The sequence below is a fragment of the Rhinoderma darwinii genome, chromosome 6 (genome assembly GCF_050947455.1).
Source record: "Rhinoderma darwinii isolate aRhiDar2 chromosome 6, aRhiDar2.hap1, whole genome shotgun sequence".
In the NCBI taxonomy this organism is placed as follows: domain Eukaryota; kingdom Metazoa; phylum Chordata; class Amphibia; order Anura; family Rhinodermatidae; genus Rhinoderma; species Rhinoderma darwinii.
The window spans coordinates 137,802,467-137,829,780 of record NC_134692.1 but is presented as its reverse complement, the minus strand read 5'-3'; the positions used below and the strand labels follow the sequence as shown (position 1 = coordinate 137,829,780).

Below are 27,314 nucleotides of genomic sequence, written 5' to 3'. Positions count from 1 at the left end.
ACATACATACATACATACATACATGACAACATACATGCAAAAATACATACATGCAAACATACATACATGCAAATATATACATGCAAATATACATACAAACATGCACATATATACATACATGCCAACATACATGCAAACATACATGCACAGATATACATACATACATACATGCCAACATACATACATGCCAAAAAATAATAATAATACGTTCATACTTACTTTCCTCCTGTCCGGCCTCCAGCGATGACGTTTCATTCATGTCGCCGCTGCAGCCTGTGATTGGCTGCAGAGGCGGTCACGTGGGATGAAGCGTCATCCTGACGTGCGTGACCGCCACTACAGCCTGTGATTGGCTGCATCGGCGAAAGGGATGAAACGTCATCGCTGGAGGCCGGACAGGAGGAAAGTAAGTACGAACGTATAATTTTTATTTTTTTATTACATTTAAATGGTATTTTCCGCGCGCCGAGCATGTACTGTGAAGGTTGCTGAAAGAGTTAGTGCAGCCCATTAACTCTATCAGCACCCTGGACAGTAGCATGCTCGGCGCACGTAAGTGACAGGTTCGGTCAGAACTAGTTCGGTCCGAACCGAACTTTTTTGTGAAATTCGGCGAACTAGCCGAACCGAACTTTTGATAAGTTCGCTCATCTCTAGTTACTACCTACAATAATACTCAAATGGCATTGTACATCATTGTAAGTCACAAATTGTATGGCTCTCTATCACTACCTACTGGTTATGTCTAGTACTGTATTTTTTAATTTATTTTTTTAAATACTGTGTTTGTATCCGACGCTGGTACAGGCTTACTTACTACTATTATAAAGACTATGGCGTAGTATGGGTGCATGGATAAATATATGACTATGGATGTGCTTGGGAGTATGAAGTAGGGGGGAGTTCTCATGTGACATTCTTGTTATGGTATAGAATAAATGACTATGGAAATAACAGGGTATTACAGGGATTTCTAACACATAATCAGCAAAGACACCAGTTAATTAACGGAATTACAGCGCCAATCTTATAGATTACAAGCTTACACCACAAGCGTCTTGTCTATTCTCCAGAGAGAGACAGTCACTTACATTAATTAAGAGGGAAAAATAAAGTTGTGACTGTCTGTAAACAAGAGCCGTACGGAATTAGCTGTGAACACTTCATTAGATGTTTCCTTAGATGGGGACAATTTTCCACCAAGTAAAGCTAAGGTATATATTGGCCGCACACTCGTCCTGCCGACAGATATTCCGCCCGCGAAGCTATTTTTCAATTGATCATCAACACATTTAGAAAATTCCCTTTAAACATCATGGGGGGTATCCTGGGACATAGGTACCCTGTAATATAAGCATGAAACTGGACACTCTAAACAGTAAGAACCACTTTTATCATATGAAAAGTAGACGTGTACAAAAATGTAAAAAAATTACAGAGATTAGAAATGCCCCTGAGATGCCCCTGGTTAAAACTAGTCAGAGATGTGATGATCAAAGATTACAATGTGACCGTTCGATGATCCTTAAAGGGAACCGGTCACCAGCATTTTACCTACTCAACCATCAATACCTGGTGGTAGTGAAAAATAATTTTATGTAACTTATAATTCTCTTCTAAGTCGTCTCTGTACATTTAGTATTCAGTTTTTTTGTGTTCCCGCGCCGAATGCTAATGAGCATAAGAGTCATATCTTCATTCCTCAAGCCTTTCCGAGTTGACCCCGCCTCCTTACTTTTGATTGACAGCTCCTCCCCCCTCCCAGCACATATGAAATCCCGCCCTTGCGCATCAATGTCCTGTTCTGGTGCGTGCGCACAACGTGACACCATAGGGGCGCATGCGCAGTAACTAGATTTGATGCCTGGATGAAGCAGGGAAGGGTGTCGGACCATACATGACAGGCGCATGCGTGCTGTCTCAGATGAGATTTTGGCATTCAGGACAGGCCAGCTTTTGGCGGTGGGAGGGCATAAGAAGAGGAACGAACGAGACTGCCGGATTATTAGCATAAAGGGCGCAAAATGTTTGCAGGCCGTTATTTACGGTCAAAGGAGGAGTTTAGGAGCGGGGATAACGGTAATGAACTTTTGACAGCAGCGGCCAGCGAGGGGTGAGGAGAGTTTAATAGGTAAAAAGCTGGTGACAGGTTCCCTTTAACAATTATCTTTATGTTTTCATCGGTCATAACAATTTTCTCGGTCCATATTGGTTGAAAGACTACCATTATAACATTTTGTCAAGTGAGAAATGAAAAAGTACTCTTATCATTGAGGATACTTTGTCTGACCAAATCCTAATAAAAAAATATCAGAACTCTGGTTAGATTGGGGGTAAATTATTATATTTATGGTGAGCTTAAATGGGTTATCCCCAAAAAAATTAAAACAACTGCAAATGTGATAAAAAATAAATAAAAATAATCGGTACTCACCTCTTCTTTCCTCCGGCGATCCAGCATAAGGATCTGTCAGTCCTCCTGGTCCTTGTGTACAAGCGGTCAACATGTGACTGCTGCAGCCAATCAGAGGGCTCAGCGGTGCTACTGGGAGTACAAATACCGAGCTGTCTGATTGGTTGCAGAAGTCGCATGTTGACTGCATGTAAAAAAAAAAAGCCCGGGAGCACCGGCGGAGCATCTGTGTCGGATCGCCATGGAAGAGGTGTGTACTGATTGTTTTTTTGTTTATCACATTTGCGGGTGTTTTTTTAAAAAAACATTCACAAGTCGGATAACCCCTTTAAGGTGCACTTACCTTCCTTGTATAAGTGATCTGGCAGGAGCTATCATGTCTGATCATTAAAAATAGAAGGTTGTCATCTCAGGAGGCTAAAAGTGGCCAAACACTTGAATTCGGCCAACAGTTATTTTTCTTGACTCCTCCATGAACATTGACATTCAGCTCGGCCGGGCATGCTTATTTTAATGGGTTGAGTGGAATATGCCGCTGCCAGACCCCTTTGCAGTAGCATATTTTCCACGGAAACAAAGGATTGGTTAATTTGAAATCCAACATGGCAAATTCTACTTTCCCTCAACTCCTGGTGTCAGTGGGCTGTCGAAAGACCTCATACACATTAGATCATTGATCGATCCATGGCAAATTGATGATTTTCGGGCCAACTTTGATCTAATCTGTATGGCCAACTTAGTCTAGGTAAAGACACAAAGCTGTTGGATCCAAAGACATTGACTATTAACTTGTGGGTCTTCAGGAGCTGGGCGCTAAATCTTTAGATCAGTAGGGGCTTGGTCCTTAGCCATTGGGTCACCAGGGACTAGTGCTACCAGATAATCAAGATTTGACACTGCAGCAAGTGGCGTAGTCATATGGTTGTGGGTTGTAGATCGTTGATTGAATAAATAGAAACCCAAGTAGACTTAATTGTTCTAGATCATTTATGGATTTTATCCACTCCAAAGCCGTGAGCCTAGGATCATGATAGTCATCCCCTAGTGGTCATGGTAAATGTATGTGTAACGTCCGTGGTCGCTGACCACGAACCCTTCCATCCAGTCGATGCCCTTCTCTCCAGAGATGTCTGGACATACGGCCATCCTGTTCCACAGTGACCACCAGGGTGCGCTCGCGAGCTCAGTCCAGACTTAAGAAGCCAAAGCGCACGCATGTAGGAGATTGAGCTGATTGCTCCCAGAACACACTGGGGCTAAAAGAAGGACCCAGGCCCATCCTCCCATGCCTGAGCGTTGTTGTCGTATCCTAAGTTTGTATTGCAAATGGTCCCCTAGTGTTTCCTGCTCCTAGTGTTCCCTGTTCCTGTATCCTGTAACCTGTATCCTGATCTAGTGCCATGCTGAACTGTAGCCATGCTGTGCTGTATAGCATGCCTATCCTGCTACTTCACGCCTGACATCTACCTGCTGCCTAGTCCTAGCCAAGCCTGCCTTGCTACTGTCCGGGCTGCCACAGGTACCCTATATGAACTATAGACTCTGACCTGCGCCCTGTTGGCCAGCTGCCATACCGCCAAGACGGTACGGCCCTGTGGGTCCACGAACCCTACGTGACAGTATGGCTGCCATTGTCCATAAGTTGCCTCCTATGCTATAGATGATTTGGAGAGCAAGGCCTAAATTATATCAATAAATTATTTTATATATAAAAGCTCTAGGACAGAAGACATACCACAAAACCTTACCAAATAAAAACTATATCTGACATCAACATCAGACATTAGTAGCCAACATCTGACCAAGGTTCAAAGCCAGAGCAGAACAAGGCAAGAAGAAAATATGATAAAGTAATAGTTTATTGGTTTCAGGCAATGCTCCATAGGGGAATTCTAAAAGGATCAGAAGTAAAGAAAGAAGCCCTTAAAGAGATAAAAGGGCAAAAATTAAATAAGACCCCAAGGTTATAAAATCCCGAAGAAAAGGATGATTCTTTTTTATCCACCGTAAAACCAAAAAACATAGGTAATCCTTTGTAAGAAGAGCCCTCGGCAGATCTCAGTGTGAGTGATTCCCTGTATGTCCTCTTCTGATGTCTTCATAACCACGGCCAACGTGTGGAGACTTTATAAATACAGTTAACAGGAACACAACATGAGGACCAACATAGAAGAAAACAGCCACTTGTCCTCATCCTTAGCCTATGTATCTTTTTGAAGAAGTAGCATTGGGATTAAGCAGGTATCTTTATAAAGTTCACAGCAATGCGGAGTGGAGCTATAGAATATATAAGGCAGGTTCATATAAAGAAGAGAATGGATGAGGCCCCATTGTGGTGCCGGCTCATGCCACCCTAAACCGTTCCATCTCAGGAAAGGAGGGCTCAACCCTTGTTCCTCATCTTCTTGTTCCTTGAAGGAGGGGTGCAGTATGACCTTTAGGCCTTTTCTCCCTTCTGGACATCCCACTCCTAGCCTCCATCACAGTTTCTGTCAAATTTGGTGAGAAAAATAGTGGACACCTCATCGGAACCTGACGCACTCCATTGTAAGTCCATAGGATCCATTGGGCACCGCTAGTATCCGTTGAGTGCAAGTGGGAACAGAGCCTTAGATTGATGCTTTTCAGAATCTGGTCTTATTCGATGGCTCTCCACTTTCGCTAACAGGGGGAGGTGAATGTCCATAGACCCTAATTGAGCATAGGGACAGGGGTTGATAGGGAATTCTAAGTTAATAGAAGGGGTCCCATGTTCAGAATCCTCAACTCTTAGACGGAGAGCGATTACAAATAGGACCTGTCCTGCTTTAAACAGACAACCCGTTGATACGAATGGGCACTGGGTAATGCTTTATTTCCCCTGTGGTGGCGCTGCAGGGAAACTGAACACTTACTGCCAGGTTTCCCAACAGATCACAGCTGATTACTGGAGGACCTAGCATGGGGGCACTTTGTAATATGCTTATTGTCAAGAGACCAATCTCGCAAGTAGGGATTGTCCAAAGCGGAGAACCCCTTTAAATGAGGCCTGTCAATGCCTACTATTATTTTTTTAACTAGTATAAAATTACGGTAACATTGCACCATCTTGTTTTAATCCTGTTTTGTGTGGCCTCCAACACGGTAAGGCTTTGTTGCAATATAACTCCTATATTTATGCTTTTGAGTACTGCTGGCTACAGTGTACAATAAATATTCGAGCATAGAAAAAAAAATGTGACAATTTTGAGCAATTTCTAGCAAATATATAAGAATGTTTTGTGATTAGGCCCCACATTTTTTTTTTAATTATATTTTTTTTTTGCGTCCTATTCGGTCCCGTATTTAATGCCTACCTGACCATGTGACCCCGGAAAAGGCGGTATGGAAAATTTTTTGGTTTGTGGTTTGACAGATAAAACTAATTAGAAGTGACGTTAGATTTGATTTTTCTTTTCTTTTTTTTTTTGCATTATCCGCTATTATTCTATAAGATAGACATATTGACATTAAATATTGACTCACTGATACATAGTCACTTGTTAAATTGCCGGGCGCTTTTACCTTATCTGAGCTATAGTGTATCATAGAAACATTGACTATGTATTAACCCCTAAGATGTCGCTAGGTTTCGAACGTCTTATATACTTTCCTTAAAGAGATGATACAAAGCCAGAGGTATTAGGGGTAGCTGCTATGGGAACACATTTACTAGGAACGGGAAGATCTCTTGGTTAACCTCTTAAGTGCGCAAATGGATAAAATTCACACTCAGCAACTAAGCGGTTAACAGACGTGTTTGATCCATGTAAAAACCAAACTCACGGATAAACAGATCAAATAGGCAGGAGAGCAGATAAGCTGACAGGAAAGCTGCTAACCTGCCTGGACCTTGCAGTGCACAGATGCAGTGATACCGAGGATTAGTCGTTAAGTATTTCGAAAAAAAAAAAAAAGAAAGTTAAACAAAAGTGCGCGGGTGGTTATTGGTACCGGTCGTACTTAGCAACAAAGTGCCATTTATTACAGATTCAGGAGAAAAGGAAAATATACTCTCACAAAGAAAAAAAATCATCATAGAAAACAGTAAGTCTATTTTGTATTCAGTTATATTTGTTTCTTCCCATTAATTTCATCCCTTGAAATGAATGCCACCACTGCAGTTTCCCTCTGAGATTCATTTTTCGAATACAGAGATCCAAATTTCCTATATAGAGTTAGATTCCAAATTCTGGCTGCCTGCAGGCACCACTAGAGGGCGCTTATGAGCTCCCTACATACTGTTTATACATAGAACTCAATGATCACACAGTATGTTGTAAACTCCTGAGCTCCCTCTAGTGGTGACTGCAGGCAGCCATACATTTATCATGTAACTATGTTTCTACAGGGGATTTGGAGCTCTGTATCAGAAAAAGGGAACCCTGATCCCAGTAAAGAAAAAGTAATTAATCAGCAATGAATTTTTGATCACTTTAGATTCTAAACATAATATGGTGTTCAATAGTGGACATTCACTTTAAAGGTCATTTTGGAGACATCTGTGACCGGGCTCTATACAGGCAGGAATGGCATAATTAGAGCACACAATCAATTTCTATACATGTGCAACAGACAGGGCCGGCTCCAGGTTTATGTGAGCGCTTGGGCGACACAGACTTAGTGGGCCCCTTTGTGGGGGAACTCACGGCGGCAGTAAAATGGCAGAAAACATCACTTTGTGCCCCCATAAAGAAGTTAGGCCCTGTTTATGCCCCCATATAGTAGTCAGGTCCCAGTTTGACGTCATCACGCTGGCCTGTGCAGGGATGCCGTCTCTGCGCCTGATAGGCTGCTGGCTGAACGTGGCCTTTAGCCTAGTAAATGGCAGAGCAGCGAGATATCTCCCTGCTCTGTCATAGTGTTCAATAGTATCTGGATCCTAAGGACGCAGATGCTATAGAATATGATGTCGCTACCGCTGTAGCAGCCATAGCGGCTGCTAGCGGTGCCACCGGCCATGGGGGGGCTATGACAGCGAGCAGCGTGGGCCCTCTCATGCCGCGGGCCCATTAGCAGCCACTACGGCTGCTATAGCGTTAGTTACGCCGCATTCTAAATAGGGGCTCGCTCTAGAAGCAGAATTCCCGGCAAGAGTATCGACAACGTTCTGGCCAGGGATTCCACTCCTGGAGGAGCCATGACAGCAACGTCAGCGCTGAGTTGGCCCACCCAAGGGTAGTGGAACCCGGCACTTGCCCGTCGCCGGGCACTGACGCCGGCCCTGGGACAAAACACCCACTGGACCACCAATAATCAAGTACCCGCTATACCATCAGGAATCAAGTCCTTACTGGACCAGCATGGGTCAAGCCATTGAATGCACAGAACAATGATCCCTGATTATTTTACTGACCCATCCAGGATCTGTGTGATTGCAGTGACCAGGAATCACTCTTTCCTCCTCTATGGCAAATCCCTCTCTGCTATTCAGGAGGAGTTTTTGGCTACTTCTGAAATAACTTTTTGCACTTGATGGATGTATTTATTTTTTCAACCCTTTTATGCCCTTTTTCACGGGTTTTACATTTACAGTATGCACCAGGAGAGCTCCTAGCGTATACGTTAAACATATCCATATGCCCTTTATTCTCCTAATGGGGGGCAAAAGAGTGTCCTTATGGCCTCCATCGGGCTGGTATACATCGGTAAACCTTCTGTTCTGTTGTGGTAGACTGCACTAATCCTTTTTTTAATGAAAGCCTATGGACAACGTATGTCTGTGTATGCCTATATAGTAGCATACTGTACGTCGGAGGTATACGTTGTGAGTATCTCCCAACGTATAGCTCCAATGGACACTCCAGTGTGAAAAGGGTCTTACTATGTACAAACACCAAATGTAATGCTGAAGATCATTCTCAATATCTTCAGGTCGTTGCTTGGATGGGATTATATGATGTCCTCCCTGTCCTCACATGAATGGTGTCTATAGTTACTATAGACATATACAGAGTTATTTTTGGTGTTGCAGGGTGTAATAGTCGTGGTTGGTTAGGGGAGGGGGTCCATGTTAGACCTGTTGAGATCCAGAAGCTTCCATTTGGACTGGAAGGGCGTTTGGGGCAAAATCCCTCCAGGGTCAGATTGTCCCACCATAGTCCCAGCTGATCCTCTAGTGGGCCAAGGCTCTCCTCTTATACAATATTGGGCTGCAAATACAACAGAGGCCCAAAGGTCTAGCATAAGACAATCATATTTGGAGTAGAGCCAATAATAATGGGCCCCTAATACAACAGGATCCCAAAAGTCCAGCAGTAGAGCGCCCCATTTGGAGCTGAATTTGGAGCCAATCACTTACTCCTCGGGTCTATTTCTTATGGATTGATCGACAAATCCCTTAGTAGATCTTATGAATGATATGCCCTGCGTGCACAATGATAATAAGTTTACGATGCCATTAAAATTGGACAAGTTTTGCATAAATGTAGGAGGCCCAAGGAACCCCACACCCACCCTGGCTCCATCCTATTCCGTTACTTTATATCTGTTCTCTTTATCTATCTTGTATATTTTTTTTGTGAATTTTTGTATTCATCCCCTTAATATTACATTGTACAACTCCACGGAAAATGGCGCTATGTAAATAGACAATAAAATTAACTTCCAACCAAAAGGGTTAAGTGTTTGTTTCGCCCTAGCGCTCATTTGTAGCTGTTAGTAAATAATTCCTATAATCTCCAGCAAGAACCCAGCATGTGATATTTATCCGAGCCTCCTAATTAAAGAGCTGTAAAGAAAAAATGACACGGACGCGGAGGTAGAGAACGTGCGAAGAACGAGCAGCAAATCACAGGCCGCCCAGATGGGTAACGACCCACGAATCAAAGATCAACCCCTCACCCGCTGCACAGAATACAACGTAATGAAAACTCCATATAACATTCTTCTTTGCTCTTTTTGAGATGACACAAAGTATCTTCTTAGTGCAGAGGACGATAACAAAATTAGATTTCTTACTAATTCTTTTGGAAAAAAAAGTTTTTGAACTTAGTTGCGTGGAGTTAATGGGTTAACACAGCGTGTTTTATCGTTCTTTTTTACGTTAACAGCCCAAATATTACACACAAAGGGTCCCCAAGGCACAACAGCTACATGGTCTGGTGAAAAAAGCAAAAAATTACTTCTCCAAAAATGTTACTTTTAGAATATTGGTCTTTGTATTATAATTTTTGAAATATTTTGTGACCTGGGTTCACATGGGGCAAATGCAGGATTTTTAAAGCATGTTGGTGTCCATGGTGGAGGTCGCAAAATGTTACTCCCCCCAATTATACGGACTGTCTCGGAATGTAGGGAAAATTGGTAACTCTGGTTTACACCTAATATTATATGTATTGGGATGGTAGATAATATAAAGCAGGTAAATGTACCTAGAATTACATTTAATTTAATTGAAATAGGTTCATAATTCCTTAAAGTGGTCAAACATTTAGGTCTAGTGTCCCTTTAAGAAATAATACTATAAATCACATCATTGATGTCAATCTAAAAACGTTCTATAAGTTCTGTTCTAATGTGTTGCCAAAAAAAACCCATCTGTAACACTCTTCATTAACAGCTCATGGCCTTACTGTTTCTTCCCGTGTCTTCCGATCCAACCTGCTCAGCATTTTTCAGCTTTCCACAATCCCCCCTGACACATTTTCTGAGCCGAAACATCTGAAACGTAATAAAAAAAATGCATGTGTCCATTTGTAGGATGTTGATTTCCTTGATTTGTTTGAATTAACACAATCGTTATATGTTCACATGCATTTCTAAAAAGGTCAGCGCAGCGGGTATCTTATCAAAAGTGTCAAGAACTAGGAATTAGGTAAAAATCACCTATAATTAGTCTCCCCTCATTCGCTCCAGCATTGCTTGTCTATCATCAGTGCTCAGTCTAGGATAGCCAAATACTCGTAAAATAAACCATTGGGAATCAAGTGGTAGCTCCAGAAAGGCACAAGGTTGAATTCATAAGTATGAAGCTGCAAATATACTATAATAATTAAACTACTATAATACTGCCCCCTATATACAAGAATATAACTACTATAATACTGCTCCTATATACAAGAATATAACTACTATAATACTGCTCCTATATACAAGAATATAACTACTATAATACTGCTCCTATATACAAGAATATAACTACTATAATACTGCCCTTATATACAAGAATATAACTACTATAATACTGCTCCTATATACAAGAATATAACTACTATAATACTGCCCCCTATATACAAGAATATAACTACTATAATACTGCCTCCTATATACAAGAATATAACTACTATAATACTGCCCCCTATATACAAGAATATAACTACTATAATACTGCCCCTATATACAAGAATATAACTACTATAATACTGCCCCTATATACAAGAATATAACTACTATAATACTGCCCCCCTATATACAAGAATATAACTACTATAATACTGCCCCCCTATATACAAGAATATAACTACTATAATACTGCCCCTATATACAAGAATATAACTACTATAATACTGCCCCCCTATATACAAGAATATAACTACTATAATACTGCCCCCCTATATACAAGAATATAACTACTATAATACTGCCTCCTATATACAAGAATATAACTACTATAATACTGCCCCCTATATACAAGAATATAACTACTATAATACTGCTCCTATATACAAGAATATAACTACTATAATACTGCCCCCTATATACAAGAATATAACTACTATAATACTGCTCCTATATACAAGAATATAACTACTATAATACTGCCTCCTATATACAAGAATATAACTTCTATAATACTGCCTCCTATATACAAGAATATAACTACTATAATACTGCCCCTATATACAAGAATATAACTACTATAATACTGGCCCTATATACAAGAATATAACTACTACAATACTACCTCCTATATACAAGAATATAACTACTATAATACTGGCCCTATATACAAGAATATAACTACTATAATACTGGCCCTATATACAAGAATATAACTACTATAATACTGCCCGCTATATACAAGAATATAACTACTATAATACTGCCCCCTATATACAAGAATATAACTACTATAATACTGTCCCCTATATACAAGAATATAACTACTATAATACTGCCCCTATATACAAGAATATAACTACTATAATACTGCCCCCTATATACAAGAATATAACTACTATAATACTGCTCCTATATACAAGAATATAACTACTGTAATACTGCCCCCTATGTACAAGAATATAAAAACTATAATACTGCCCCCTATATACAAGAATATAACTACTCTAATACTGCCCCTATATACAAGAATATAACTACTATAATACTGCTACTATATACAAGTATATAACTACTATAATAGTACCCCCTATATACAAGAATATAACTACTGTAATACTGCGCCCTATATACAAGAATATAACTACTATAATACTGTCCCCTATATACAAGAATATAACTACTATAATACTGCCCCTATATACAAGAATATAACTACTATAATACTGCCCCCTATATACAAGAATATAACTACTATAATACAGCTCCTATATACAAGAATATAACTACTATAATACAGACCCTATATACAAGAATATAACTACTATAATACTGCCTCCTATATACAAGAATATAACGACTATAATACTGCCCCTATATACAAGAATATAACTACTATAATACTGCCCCCTATATACAAGAATATAACTACTATAATACTGCCCCTTATATACAAGAAAAGAACTACTATAATACTGCCCCCTATATACAAGAATATAACTAATATAATACTGCCCCCCTATATACAAGATTATAACTACTGTAATATTGCCCCTATATACAAGAATATAACTACTATAATACTGCCCCCTATGTACAAGAACATAACTACTATAATACTGCCCCCTATATACAAGAATATAACTACTATAATACTGCTCCTATATACAAGAATATAACTACTATAATACTGCCCCTATATACAAGAATATAACTACTATAATACTGCCCCTATATACAAGAATATAACTACTATAATGCTGCCCCCTATATACAAGAATATAACTACTATAATACTGCCCCCTATATACAAGAATATAACTACTATAATACTGCTCCTATATACAAGAATATAACTACTATAATACTGCCCCTATATACAAGAATATAACTACTATAATACTGCCCCTATATACAAGAATATAACTACTATAATACTGCCCCCTATATACAAGAATATAACTACTATAATACTGCCGCTATATACAAGAATATAATTACTATAATACTGCCTCCTATACACAAGAATATAACTACTATAATACTGCCCCTATATACAAGAATATAACTACGATAATACTGCCCCTATATACAAGAATATAACTACTATAATACTGCCCCCTATATACAAGAATATAACTACTATAATACTGCCCCCTATATACAAGAATATAACTACTATAATACTGCCCCCTATATACAAGAATATAACTACTATAATACTGCTCCCTATATACAAGAATATAACTACTATAATACTGCTCCCTATATACAAGAATATAACTAATATAATACTACTCCTATATACAAGAATATAACTACTATAATACTGCCCCCTATATACAAGAATATAACTACTATAATACTGCCCCCTATATACAAGAATATAACTACTATAAGGGCATGCCCCCACGTGGCAGAATTCCTCCGCAACTGTCCGCATCAATGCCGCACCTAATCCGGGTTGCGGATTACGGCTGCGGATCTGCCCAAATGTGCAGTAAATTGATGCGGACTAGCTGCTGCGGACTGCGGGAAAAGTGCTTCCCTTCTCTCTATTAGTGCAGGATAGAGAGAAGGGACAGCACTTTCCCTAGTGAAAGTAAACGAATTTCATACTTACCGGCCGTTGTCTTGGTGACGCGTCCCTCTTTCGGCATCCAGCCCTACCTCCCTGGATGACGCGGCAGTCCATGTGACCGCTGCAGCCTGTGATTGGCTGCAGCCGTCACTAAGACTGAAACGTCATCCTGGGAAGCCGGACTGGAGACAGAAGCAGGGAGTTCTCGGTAAGTATGAACTTCTATTTTTTTTACAGGTTGCTGTATATTGGGATCGGTAGTCACTGTCCAGGGTGCAGAAACAGTTACTGTCGATCGCTTAACTCTTTCAGCACCCTGGACAGTGACTATTTACTGACGTCTCCTAGCAACGCTCCCGTAATTACGGGAGCCCCATTGACTTCCTCAGTCTGGCTGTAGACCTAGAAATACATGGGTCCAGCCAGAATGAAGAAATGTCATGGCAAAAAAGCAAGACGCATCCGCAGCACACATAACATGTGCATGACAGCTGCGGACTTCATTGCGGAATTTAGAATCTCCATTGAAGTCAATGGAGAAATTCCGCCATGAGTCCGCAACCAGTCCGCCACTGCTCCGCAACAGACAGAGCATGCTGCGGACACCAAATTCCGCTCCGCAGCCTATGCTCCGCAGCGGAATTTTACGCCTCGTCTAAACGAACACTTCTAAATAGAAGTGGAAGGCAATGGAGAAACGGCTCCGCTGAGGATTAACGCTGCGGAGTGTCCGCAGCAGAATTTAAGTGAAATTCCGCCACGTGTGAACCCAGCCTTATACTGCTCCTATATACAAGAATATAACTACTATAATACTGCCCCCTATATACAAGAATATAACTACTATAATACTGCCCCCTATATACAAGAATATAACTACTATAATACTGCTCCTATATACAAGAATATAACTACTATACTACTGCCCCTATATACAAGAATATAACTACTATAATACTGCCCCTATATACAAGAATATAACTATTATAATACTGCTCCTATATACAAGAATATAACTACTATAATACTGCCCCCTATATACAAGAATATAACTACTATAATACTGCCCCTATATACAAGAATATAACTACTATAATACTGCCCCTATATACAAGAATATAACTATTATAATACTGCTCCTATATACAAGAATATAACTTCTATAATACTGCTCCTATATACAAGAATATAACTACTATAATACTGCTCCCCTATATACAAGAATATAATTACTATAATACTGCCCCTATATACAAGAATATAACTACTATAATACTGCCCCTATATACAAGAATATAACTACTATAATACTGCCCCTATATACAAGAATATAACTATTATAATACTGCTCCTATATACAAGAATATAACTTCTATAATACTGCTCCTATATCTACTATAATACTGCTCCTATATACAAGAATATAACTACTATAATACTGCCCCCTATATACAAGAATATAACTACTATAATACTGCCCCTATATACAAGAATATAACTACTATAATACTGCTCCTATATACAAGAATATAACTACTATAATACTGCCTCCTATATACAAGAATATAACTACTATAATACTGCTCCTATATACAAGAATATAACTACTATAATACTGCCTCCTATATACAAGAATATAACTACTATAATACTGCTCCCTATATACAAGAATATAACTACTATAATACTGCCCCCTATATACAAGAATATAACTACTATAATACTGCTCCTATATACAAGAATATAACTACTATAATACTGCCCCTATATACAAGAATATAACTACTATAATACTGCCCCTATATACAAGAATATAACTACTATAATACTGCCCCCTATATACAAGAATATAACTACTATAATACTGCTCCTATATACAAGAATATAACTACTATAATACTGCTCCTATATACAAGAATATAACTACTATAATACTGCCCTCTATATACAAGAATATAACTACTATAATACTGCCCTCTATATACAAGAATATAACTACTATAATACTGCTCCTATATACAAGAATATAACTACTATAATACTGCTCCTATATACAAGAATATAACTACTATAATACTGCCTCCTATATACAAGAATATAACTACTATAAGGGTATGTTCACACGGCCTATTTACGGACGTAATTCGGGCATTTTTGCCCCGAATTACGCCCGAAAATAGCGCCTCAATAGCGCTGACAAACATCTGCCCATTGAAAGCAATGGGCAGACGTTTGTCTGTTCACACGAGGCGTATATTTACGCGCCGCTGTCAAATGACGGCGCGGAAATAGACGCCCGCGTCAAAGAAGTGACCTGTCACTTCTTTGGCCGTAATTGGAGCCGTTCTTCATTCACTCCAATGAATAGCAGCGCCAATTACGGCCGTAATTGACGCGGCGTTCAAGCGCCTGCACATGCCGGTACGGCTGAAATTACGGGGATGTTTTCAGGCTGAAACATCCCCGTAATTTCAGCCGTTACGGACGCCCTCGTGTGAACATACCCTCAGGGTATGTGCACACGTAGTGACCAAAAACATCTGAAAATCCAGAGCTGTTTTCAAGGGAAAACAGACCCTGCTTTTCAGACGTTTTTTGACCAACTCGCATTTTTCGTGGCGTTTTTCGCGCCGTTTTCGCACCGTTTTTACGTCCGTTTTTGGAGCTGTTTTTATTGGAGTCTATGAGAAAACAGCTCCAAAAACGTCCAAAGAAGTGTCCTGCACTTCTTTTGACGAGGCTGTATTTTTACGCGTCGTCGTTTGACAGCTGTTTGACCTTGAAATGACTTCCATATCTATATGGTGTACTGTTTTATTGATCCTCCTTATTTTCTGTCTCTCCTTTCTACAGTTATCATCCACATTTGATCTCCTGTAAAGGCCCAGATGTCATCTCATTGTCCCGCTCTGATCCCCTCCTTATAAAGTGGCAGATCTGGCTTTGTTGGAAGTGCCAGGCATGGCATGTGCCAAGACATATTGCTAAGATTTTACGCTCGGGAGGCAGGAGAATCACAATTGACTTTTTGGGCTAGTTACACATGAAGCTGAAGGCTCACGGCTCATAATGAGGAATCATTTACATAAAGCGTTCACTATAAACAGCTGTCAGGGGATCATCATCATCATCATGTGCCCGGGTGAGTGGCCTTCCTTATGGTTTTACTGTCCGGCACATAGGATTATGTTACTGTGGCAGCGCGGGCACAAATGCTAAATCTCTTAAAAGCAATTCCATCATTTTACGTAAAGCCGGTGTATCACCAGGCACATTATCTCTGATTGTTAACTCTGCTAATATTTATATTATGATACAAATCACACATGGCGTGCCAACGTGCCAGGCCGGAATATCGGCAACAACTGATTGATACTCTGACAAGTCTGGACTATTTTTATAGATAGATAGATAGATAGATAGATAGATAGATAGATAGATAGATAGATAGATAGATAGATAGATAGATAGATAGATAGATAGATAGATTTGCAAAAATGCTCACTTTTTTTATATTTTAGCACAAGTTCCCAGCATAACAACATGCCCAAGTTATACCAGCTGTACATATATAATTATATACAGAAGATACCCAGGTTATACCAGCTGTACATATATAATTATATACAGGAGATACCCAGGTTATACCAGCATGCTCCATATCACTATATACAGGAAGATGTATAACTTATACCAGCTGTACATATATAATTATATACAGAAGATACCCAGGTTATACCAGCATTCTCCATATCACTATATACAGGAAGATGTATAACTTATACCAGCTGCACATATATAATTATATACAGAAGATACCCAGGTTATACCAGCATGCTCCATATCACTATATACAAGAAGATGTATAATTTATACCAGCTGTACATATATAATTATATACAGAAGATATCCAGGTTATACCAGCATTCTCCATATCACTATATACAGGAAGATGTATAACTTATACCAGCTGCACATATATAATTATATACAGAAGATACCCAGGTTATACCAGCATGCTCCATATCACTATATACAGGAAGATGTATAACTTATACCAGCCGCACATATATAATTATATACAGAAGATACCCAGGTTATACCAGCATGCTTCATATCACTATATACAGGAAGATGTATAATTTATTAGCTGTACATATATAATTATATACAGAAGATACCCAGGTTATACCAGAATGCTCCATATCACTATATACTAGAAGATGTATAACTTATACCAGCTGCACATATATAATTATATACAGAAGATACCCAGGTTATAACAGCATTCTCCATATCACTATATACAAGAAGATGTATAACTTATACCAGCTGTACATATATAATTATATAAAGAAGATACCCAGGTTATACCAGCATGCTCCATATCACTATATACAGGAAGATCTATAACTTATACCAGCTGTACATATATAATTATATACAGAAGATACCCAGGTTATACCAGCATGCTCCATATCACTATATACAAGAAGATGTATAACTTATACCAGCTGTACATATATAATTATATACAGAAGATACCCAGGTTATACCAGCTGTACATATATAATTATATACAGGAGATACCCAGGTTATACCAGCATGCTCCATATCACTATATACAGGAAGATGTATAACTTATACCAGCAGTACATATATAATTACATACAGAAGATGCCCAGGTTATACCAGCATGCACCATATCACTATATACAGGAAGATGTATAACTTATACCAGCTGTACATATATAATTATATACAGAAGATACCCAAGTTATACCAGCATGCTCCATATCACTATATACAGGAAGATGTATAACTTATACCAGCTGTACATATATAATTATATACAGAAGATACCCAGGTTATACCAGCATGCTCCATATCACTATATACAAGAAGATGTATAACTTATACCAGCTGTACATATATAATTATATACAGAAGATACCCAGGTTATACCAGCATGCTCCATATCACTATATACAAGAAGATGTATAGTTTATACCAGCTGTACATATATAATTATATACAGAAGATATCCAGGTTATACCAGCATTCTCCATATCACTATATACAGGAAGATGTATAACTTATACCAGCTGCACATATATAATTATATACAGAAGATACCCAGGTTATACCAGCATGCTCCATATCACTATATACAGGAAGATGTATAACTTATACCAGCCGCACATATATAATTATATACAGAAGATACCCAGGTTATACCAGCATGCTTCATATCACTATATACAGGAAGATGTATAATTTATTAGCTGTACATATATAATTATATACAGAAGATACCCAGGTTATACCAGCATGCTCCATATCACTATATACTAGAAGATGTATAACTTATACCAGCTGCACATATATAATTATATACAGAAGATACCCAGGTTATAACAGCATTCTCCATATCACTATATACAAGAAGATGTATAACTTATACCAGCTGTACATATATAATTATATAAAGAAGATACCCAGGTTATACCAGCATGCTCCATATCACTATATACAGGAAGATCTATAACTTATACCAGCTGTACATATATAATTATATACAGAAGATACCCAGGTTATACCAGCATGCTCCATATCACTATATACAAGAAGATGTATAACTTATACCAGCTGTACATATATAATTATATACAGAAGATACCCAGGTTATACCAGCATGCTCCATATCACTATATACAGGAAGATGTATAACTTATACCAGCTGCACATATATAATTATATACAGAAGATACCCAGGTTATACCAGCATTCTCCATATCACTATATACAAGAAGATGTATAATTTATACCAGCTGTACATATATAATTATATAAAGAAGATACCCAGGTTATACCAGCATGCTCCATATCACTATATACAAGAAGATGTATAATTTATACCAGCTGTACATGTATAATTATATACAGAAGACACCCAGATTATCCCAGCATGCTCCATATCACTATATACAGGAAGATGTATAACTTATACCAGCTGTACATATATAATCATATACAGAAGATATCCAGGTTATACCAGCATTCTCCATATCACTATATACAGGAAGATGTATAACTTATACCAGCTGCACATATATAATTATATACAGAAGATACCCAGGTTATACCAGCATGCTCCATATCACTATATACAAGAAGATGTATAATTTATACCAGCTGTACATATATAATTATATACAGAAGATACCCAGGTTATACCAGCATGCTCTATATCACTATATACAAGAAGATGTATAACTTATACCAGCTGTACATATATAATTATATACAGAAGATACCCAGGTTATACCATCATGCTCCATATCACTATATACAAGAAGATGTATAACTTATACCAGCTGTACATATATAATTATATACAGAAGATGCCCAGGTTATACCATCATGCTCCATATCACTATATACAAGATGATGTATAACTTATACCAGCTGTACATATATAATTATATACCGGATACCCAGGTTATACCAGCAAACTCCATATCACTATATACAAGAAGATGTATAACTTATACCAGCTGTACATATATAATTATATACAGAAGATACCCAGGTTATACCAGTATGCTCCATATCACTATATACAAGAAGATGTATAACTTATACCAGCTGTACATATATAATTATATACAGGAGATACCCAGGTTATACCAGCATTCTCCATATCACTATATACAAGAAGATGTATAACTTATACCAGCTGTACATATATAATTATATACAGAAGATACCCAGGTTATACCAGCATGCTCCATATCACTATATACAAGAAGATGTATAACTTATACCAGCTGTACATATATAATTATATAAAGAAGATGCCCAGGTTATACCAGCATGCTCCATATTACTATATACAAGAAGATGTATAACTTATACCAGCTGTACATATATAATTATATACAGAAGATACCCAGGTTATACCAGCATGCTCCATATCACTATATACAAGAAGATGTATAACTTATACCAGCTATACATATATAATTATATACAGAAGATACCCAGGTTATACCAGCTGTACATATATAATTATATACAGAAGATACCCAGGTTATAGCAGCATGCTCCATATCACTATATACAAGAAGATGTATAACTTATCCCAGCTATACATATATAATTATATACAGAAGATACCCAGGTTATACCAGCTGTACATATATAATTATATACAGAAGATACCCAGGTTATACCAGCATGCTCCATATCACTATATACAAGAAGATGTATAACTTATACCAGCTGTACATATATAATTATATACAGAAGATACCCAGGTTATACCAGCATGCTCCATATCACTATATACAAGAAGATGTATAACTTATACCAGCTGTACATATATAATTATATACAGAAGATACCCAGGTTATACCAGCATGCTCCATATCACTATATACAGGAAGATGTAGAACTTATACCAGCTGTACATATATAATTATATACAGAAGATATCCAGGTTATTCCAGCATGCTCCATATCACTATATACAGGAAGATGTATAACTTATACCAGCTGTACATATATAATTATATACAGAAGATACCCAGGTTATACCAGCATGCTCCATATCACTATATACAGGAAGATGTATAACTTATACCAGCTGTACATATATAATTATATACAGAAGATACCCAGGTTATACCAGCATGCTCCATATCACTATATACAAAAAGATGTATAACTTATACCTGCTGTACATATATAATTATATACAGGAGATACCCAGGTTATACCAGCATGCTCCATATCACTATATACAGGAAGATGTATAACTTATACCAGCTGTACATATATAATTATATACAGAAGATACCCAGGTTATACCAGCGTGCTCCATATCACTATATACAGGAAGATGTATAACTTATACCAGCTGTACATATATAATTATATACAGGAGATACCCAGGTTATACCAGCATGCTCCATATCACTATATACAGGAAGATGTATAACTTATACCAGCTGTACATATATAATTATATACAGAAGATGCCCAGGTTATACCATCATGCTCCATATCACTATATACAAGATGATGTATAACTTATACCAGCTGTACATATATAATTATATACCGGATACCCAGGTTATACCAGCAAACTCCATATCACTATATACAAGAAGATGTATAACTTATACCAGCTGTACATATATAATTATATACAGAAGATACCCAGGTTATACCAGTATGCTCCATATCACTATATACAAGAAGATGTATAACTTATACCAGCTGTACATATATAATTATATACAGGAGATACCCAGGTTATACCAGCATTCTCCATATCACTATATACAAGAAGATGTATAACTTATACCAGCTGTACATATATAATTATATACAGAAGATACCCAGGTTATACCAGCATGCTCCATATCACTATATACAAGAAGATGTATAACTTATACCAGCTGTACATATATAATTATATAAAGAAGATGCCCAGGTTATACCAGCATGCTCCATATTACTATATACAAGAAGATGTATAACTTATACCAGCTGTACATATATAATTATATACAGAAGATACCCAGGTTATACCAGCATGCTCCATATCACTATATACAAGAAGATGTATAACTTATACCAGCTATACATATATAATTATATACAGAAGATACCCAGGTTATACCAGCTGTACATATATAATTATATACAGAAGATACCCAGGTTATAGCAGCATGCTCCATATCACTATATACAAGAAGATGTATAACTTATACCAGCTGTACATATATAATTATATACAGAAGATACCCAGGTTATACCAGCATGCTCCATATCACTATATACAAGAAGATGTATAACTTATACCAGCTATACATATATAATTATATACAGAAGATACCCAGGTTATACCAGCTGTACATATATAATTATATACAGAAGATACCCAGGTTATACCAGCATGCTCCATATCACTATATACAAGAAGATGTATAACTTATACCAGCTGTACATATATAATTATATACAGAAGATACCCAGGTTATACCAGCATGCTCCATATCACTATATACAAGAAGATGTATAACTTATACCAGCTGTACATATATAATTATATACAGAAGATACCCAGGTTATACCAGCATGCTCCATATCACTATATACAGGAAGATGTATAACTTATACCAGCTGTACATATATAATTATATACAGAAGATATCCAGGTTATTCCAGCATGCTCCATATCACTATATACAGGAAGATGTATAACTTATACCAGCTGTACATATATAATTATATACAGAAGATACCCAGGTTATACCAGCATGCTCCATATCACTATATACAGGAAGATGTATAACTTATACCAGCTGTACATATATAATTATATACAGAAGATACCCAGGTTATACCAGCATGCTCCATATCACTATATACAAAAAGATGTATAACTTATACCTGCTGTACATATATAATTATATACAGGAGATACCCAGGTTATACCAGCATGCTCCATATCACTATATACAGGAAGATGTATAACTTATACCAGCTGTACATATATAATTATATACAGAAGATACCCAGGTTATACCAGCGTGCTCCATATCACTATATACAGGAAGATGTATAACTTATACCAGCTGTACATATATAATTATATACAGGAGATACCCAGGTTATACCAGCATGCTCCATATCACTATATACAGGAAGATGTATAACTTATACCAGCTGTACATATATAATTATATACAGAAGATACCCAGGTTATACCAGCATGCTCCATATCACTATATACAAGAAGATGTATAACTTATACCAGCTGTACATATATAATTATATATAGGAGATACCCAGGTTATACCAGCATGCTCCATATCACTATATACAGGAAGATGTATAACTTATACCAGCTGTACATATATAATTATATACAGAAGATACCCAGGTTATACCAGCATGCTCCACATCACTATATACAAGAAGATGTATAACTTATACCAGCTGTACATATATAATTATATACAGGAGATACCCAGGTTATACCAGCATTCTCCACATCACTATATACAAGAAGATGTATAACTTATACCAGCTGTACATATATAATTATATACAGAAGATACCCAGGTTATACCAGCATGCTTCATATCACTATATACAAGAAGATGTATAACTTATACCAGCTGTACATATATAATTATATACAGAAGATACCCAGGTTATACCAGCATGCTCCATATCACTATATACAAGAAGATGTATAACTTATACCAGCTGTACATATATAATTATATACAGCAGATACCCAGGTTATACCAGCATGCTCCATATCACTATATACAAGAAGATGTATAACTTATAACAGCTGTACATATATAATTATATACAGGATATCCCCAGGTTATACCAGCATGTTCCATATCACTATATACAAGAAGATGTATAACTTATACCAGCTGTACATATATAATTATATACAGAAGATACTCAGGTTATACCACCATGCTCCATATCACTATATACAAGAAGATGTATAACTTATACCAGCTGTACATATATAATTATATACAGAAGATACCCAGGTTATACCAGCATGCTCCATATCACTATATACAAGAAGATGTATAACTTATACCAGCTGTACATATATAATTATATACAGAAGATACCCAGATTATACCAGCATGCTCCATATCACTATATACAAGAAGATGTATAACTTATACCAGCTGTACATATATAATTATATACAGAAGATACCCAGGTTATACCAGCATGCTCCATATCACTATATACAAGAAGATGTATAACTTATACCAGCTGTACATATATAATTATATACAGAAGATACCCAGGTTATACCAGCATGCTCCATATCACTATATACAAGAAGATGTATAACATATACCAGCCGTACATATATAATTATATACAGAAGATACCCAGGTTATATCAGCATGCTCCATATCACTATATGCAGGAAGATGTATAACTTATACCAGCCGTACATATATAATTATATACAGAAGATACCCAGGTTATACCAGCATGCTCCATATCACTATATACAAGAAGATATATAACTTATACCAGCTGTACATATATAATTATATACAGAAGATACCCAGGTTATACCAGCATGCTCCATATCACTATATACAAGAAGATGTATAACTTATACCAGCTGTACATATATAATTATATACAGAAGATACCCAGATTATACCAGCATGCTCCATATCACTATATACAAGAAGATGTATAACTTATACCAGCTGTACATATATAATTATATACAGAAGATACCCAGGTTATACCAGCATGCTCCATATCACTATATACAAGAAGATGTATAACTTATACCAGCTGTACATATATAATTATATACAGAAGATACCCAGGTTATACCAGCATGCTCCATATCACTATATACAAGAAGATGTATAACATATACCAGCCGTACATATATAATTATATACAGAAGATACCCAGGTTATATCAGCATGCTCCATATCACTATATACAGGAAGATGTATAACTTATACCAGCCGTACATATATAATTATATACAGAAGATACCCAGGTTATACCAGCATGCTCCATATCACTATATACAAGAAGATATATAACTTATACCAGCTGTACATATATAATTATATACAGAAGATACCCAGGTTATACCAGCATGCTCCATATCACTATATACAAGAAGATGTATAACTTATACCAGCTGTACATATATAATTATATACAGAAGATACACAGGTTATACCAGCATGCTCCATATCACTATATACAAGAAGATGTATAACTTATACCAGCTGTACATATATAATTATATACAGGAGATACCCAGGTTATACCAGCATGCTCCATATCACTATATACAAGAAGATGTATAACTTATACCAGCTGTACATATATAATTATATACAGAAGATACCCAGGTTATACCAGCACGCTCCATATCACTATATACAAGAAGATATATAACTTATACCAGCTGTACATATATAATTATATACAGAAGATACCCAGGTTATACCAGCATGCTCCATATCACTATATACAAGAAGATGTATAACTTATACCAGCTGTACATATATAATTATATACAGAAGATACCCAGGTTATACCAGCATGCTCCATATCACTATATGCAAGAAGATGTACAACTTATACCAGCTGTACATATATAATTATATACCAGGATATGAACCTACATGAATTACAACCTACCAATTCAGAATAAACGAGTGATATAGCTAAGTGTGAGGTACCCGGTGCCTCAGGACTCAATGATAGTTCTAATTATTAGTCATGCTTTAGGCCCCATGCACACGACCGTAAAAACGCCCGTGATTACGGGCAGTAATTACGGCACGTTATTACAGGCCCATGAACTTCTATTGGCCACGGGTACCTCCCCGTATATGCTTACGGGAAGGTGCCCGTGCCGTTGAAAAATATAGAACATGTCCTATTTCAGGCCGTAATTACGGCACGGGCAGGCCCATAGAAGTCAATGGGGCTCCCTAATTAGGGGTGACTATGTGTGTGCACCCGTTATTACGGGAGCGTTGCTAGGCGACGTCAGTAAATAGTCACTGTCCAGGGTGCTGAAAGAGTTAATCGATCGGCAGTGACTGTTTCTGCACCCTGGACAGTGACTACCGATCCCAATATACAGCTACCTGTAAAAAAAAAAAGATGTTCCTACTTACCCAGAACTCCCTGCTTCTGTCTCCAGTCCGGCTTCCCAGGATGACGTTTCAGTCTAAGTGACGGCTGCAGCCAATCACAGGCCAATCACAGGCTGCAGCCAATCACAGGCCAATCACAGGCTGCAGCGGTCACATGGACTGCTGCGTCATCCAGGGAGGTCGGGCTGGATGTCAAGAGAGGGACGCGTCACCAAGACAACAGCCGGGTAAGTATGAATTTATTTTACTTTTTCTGCGCAAAGGGCTGCCCCTTCTCTCTATCCTGCACTGATAGAGAGAAGGGGCTGCCGATTACTGCAGTGTAATTTTGCAGCGAAAACGTGCCTGTAAATACGGGTGGAAAACGGGTGACATCGGACCCTTATTTACGGGAGGACAAAAATAAGTTTGTGTGCATGAGGCCTTAGTCTGTACATTGGTTGAGCCCCCAAGAATAACTGGGTCCATCACGGTAGGTAATTTTATACATTTTGAATAAAGTCTCAGCGGCTCCTTTTTCAATATCTTGTAAGAAAATTCCATTTTAAAATTTGGCTAATGATTTATTTCCACTTCTTTTATATTTTCTAGATCAAAAGCAAATCAGACATTCAAGAACAAAAGCTGTAATGTACTACAGTAATATAAGTTATTAAAGAAATTATCAAAGCCCAGGCTTCAGCTGTCACGTTGGAGCCAAGCGGTCCTGTGAAGTGTAACTAGATGATTAAATTACTGGAATGTACAGAACATGTATTTTAATGACTGGTTCTTTTGTCGGTGAAGTCCCATTGAACTTTTATCTTAATCCCACACATTTTTTTGCATATTTAACTATCCATTTACATGAACAATAATGAAATATGTCAAATGAAATACTTTGTTGCTGTGGATAAACACTTAAAGGGATTGTCCAGTTTAGAAAACTCATTTATATACCCTATTAGGGATTCTGAGTTAATAGAGGGGGGTCCTCGTTCAGGATCCCCATCTCTTGGCCAGAGTGGAGAGTCGTTATAAAGAGTGTCTCTCCCTCCGCAGGACCTGTCCTGTCCTGCATTACACAGACAACACATTGATATTAATGGGAACGGTGCAATACTTAATTTCCCCTGTGGTGGCACTGCAGGAATATTGAACACTTACTGCCAGATTTCCCCAATAGATTACAGATGATCGCTGGGGATCCCTGGAACTTCGAAGAAAATACATAAGACCTAAAACAAAAAACCTTACCAGCAAAAACTTTAAGAAAGTGAAGAAGATACCGAAGTTCAGTCTAACTATATACAGTTACCCTCCAAACCCC

General features: G+C 37.5%; 2 long non-coding RNA genes across 3 annotated transcripts in view; one reads left to right on the top strand and one right to left on the bottom strand.

Annotated features, from left to right (window-relative positions):
- LOC142656523 (uncharacterized) overlaps positions 1-10,086 on the bottom strand; it is a 35,761-nt gene extending 25,675 nt beyond the window's left edge. Inside the window, exon 1 of the long non-coding RNA XR_012849710.1 lies at positions 10,006-10,086. This is a non-coding gene — a long non-coding RNA (uncharacterized LOC142656523). The remainder of the gene's footprint in view (positions 1-10,005) is intronic.
- On the top strand, positions 329-26,772 carry LOC142656521 (uncharacterized). Of its 2 annotated transcripts, none has more exons than XR_012849708.1 (3): positions 329-406; positions 16,146-16,434; positions 26,597-26,772. It is a non-coding gene; the product is annotated as an uncharacterized LOC142656521 (long non-coding RNA). The 2 variants fall into 2 exon arrangements; XR_012849709.1 differs by lacking the exon at positions 329-406 and adding an exon at positions 6,422-6,478.
- The last annotated feature ends 542 nt before the right edge of the window (positions 26,773-27,314 follow it).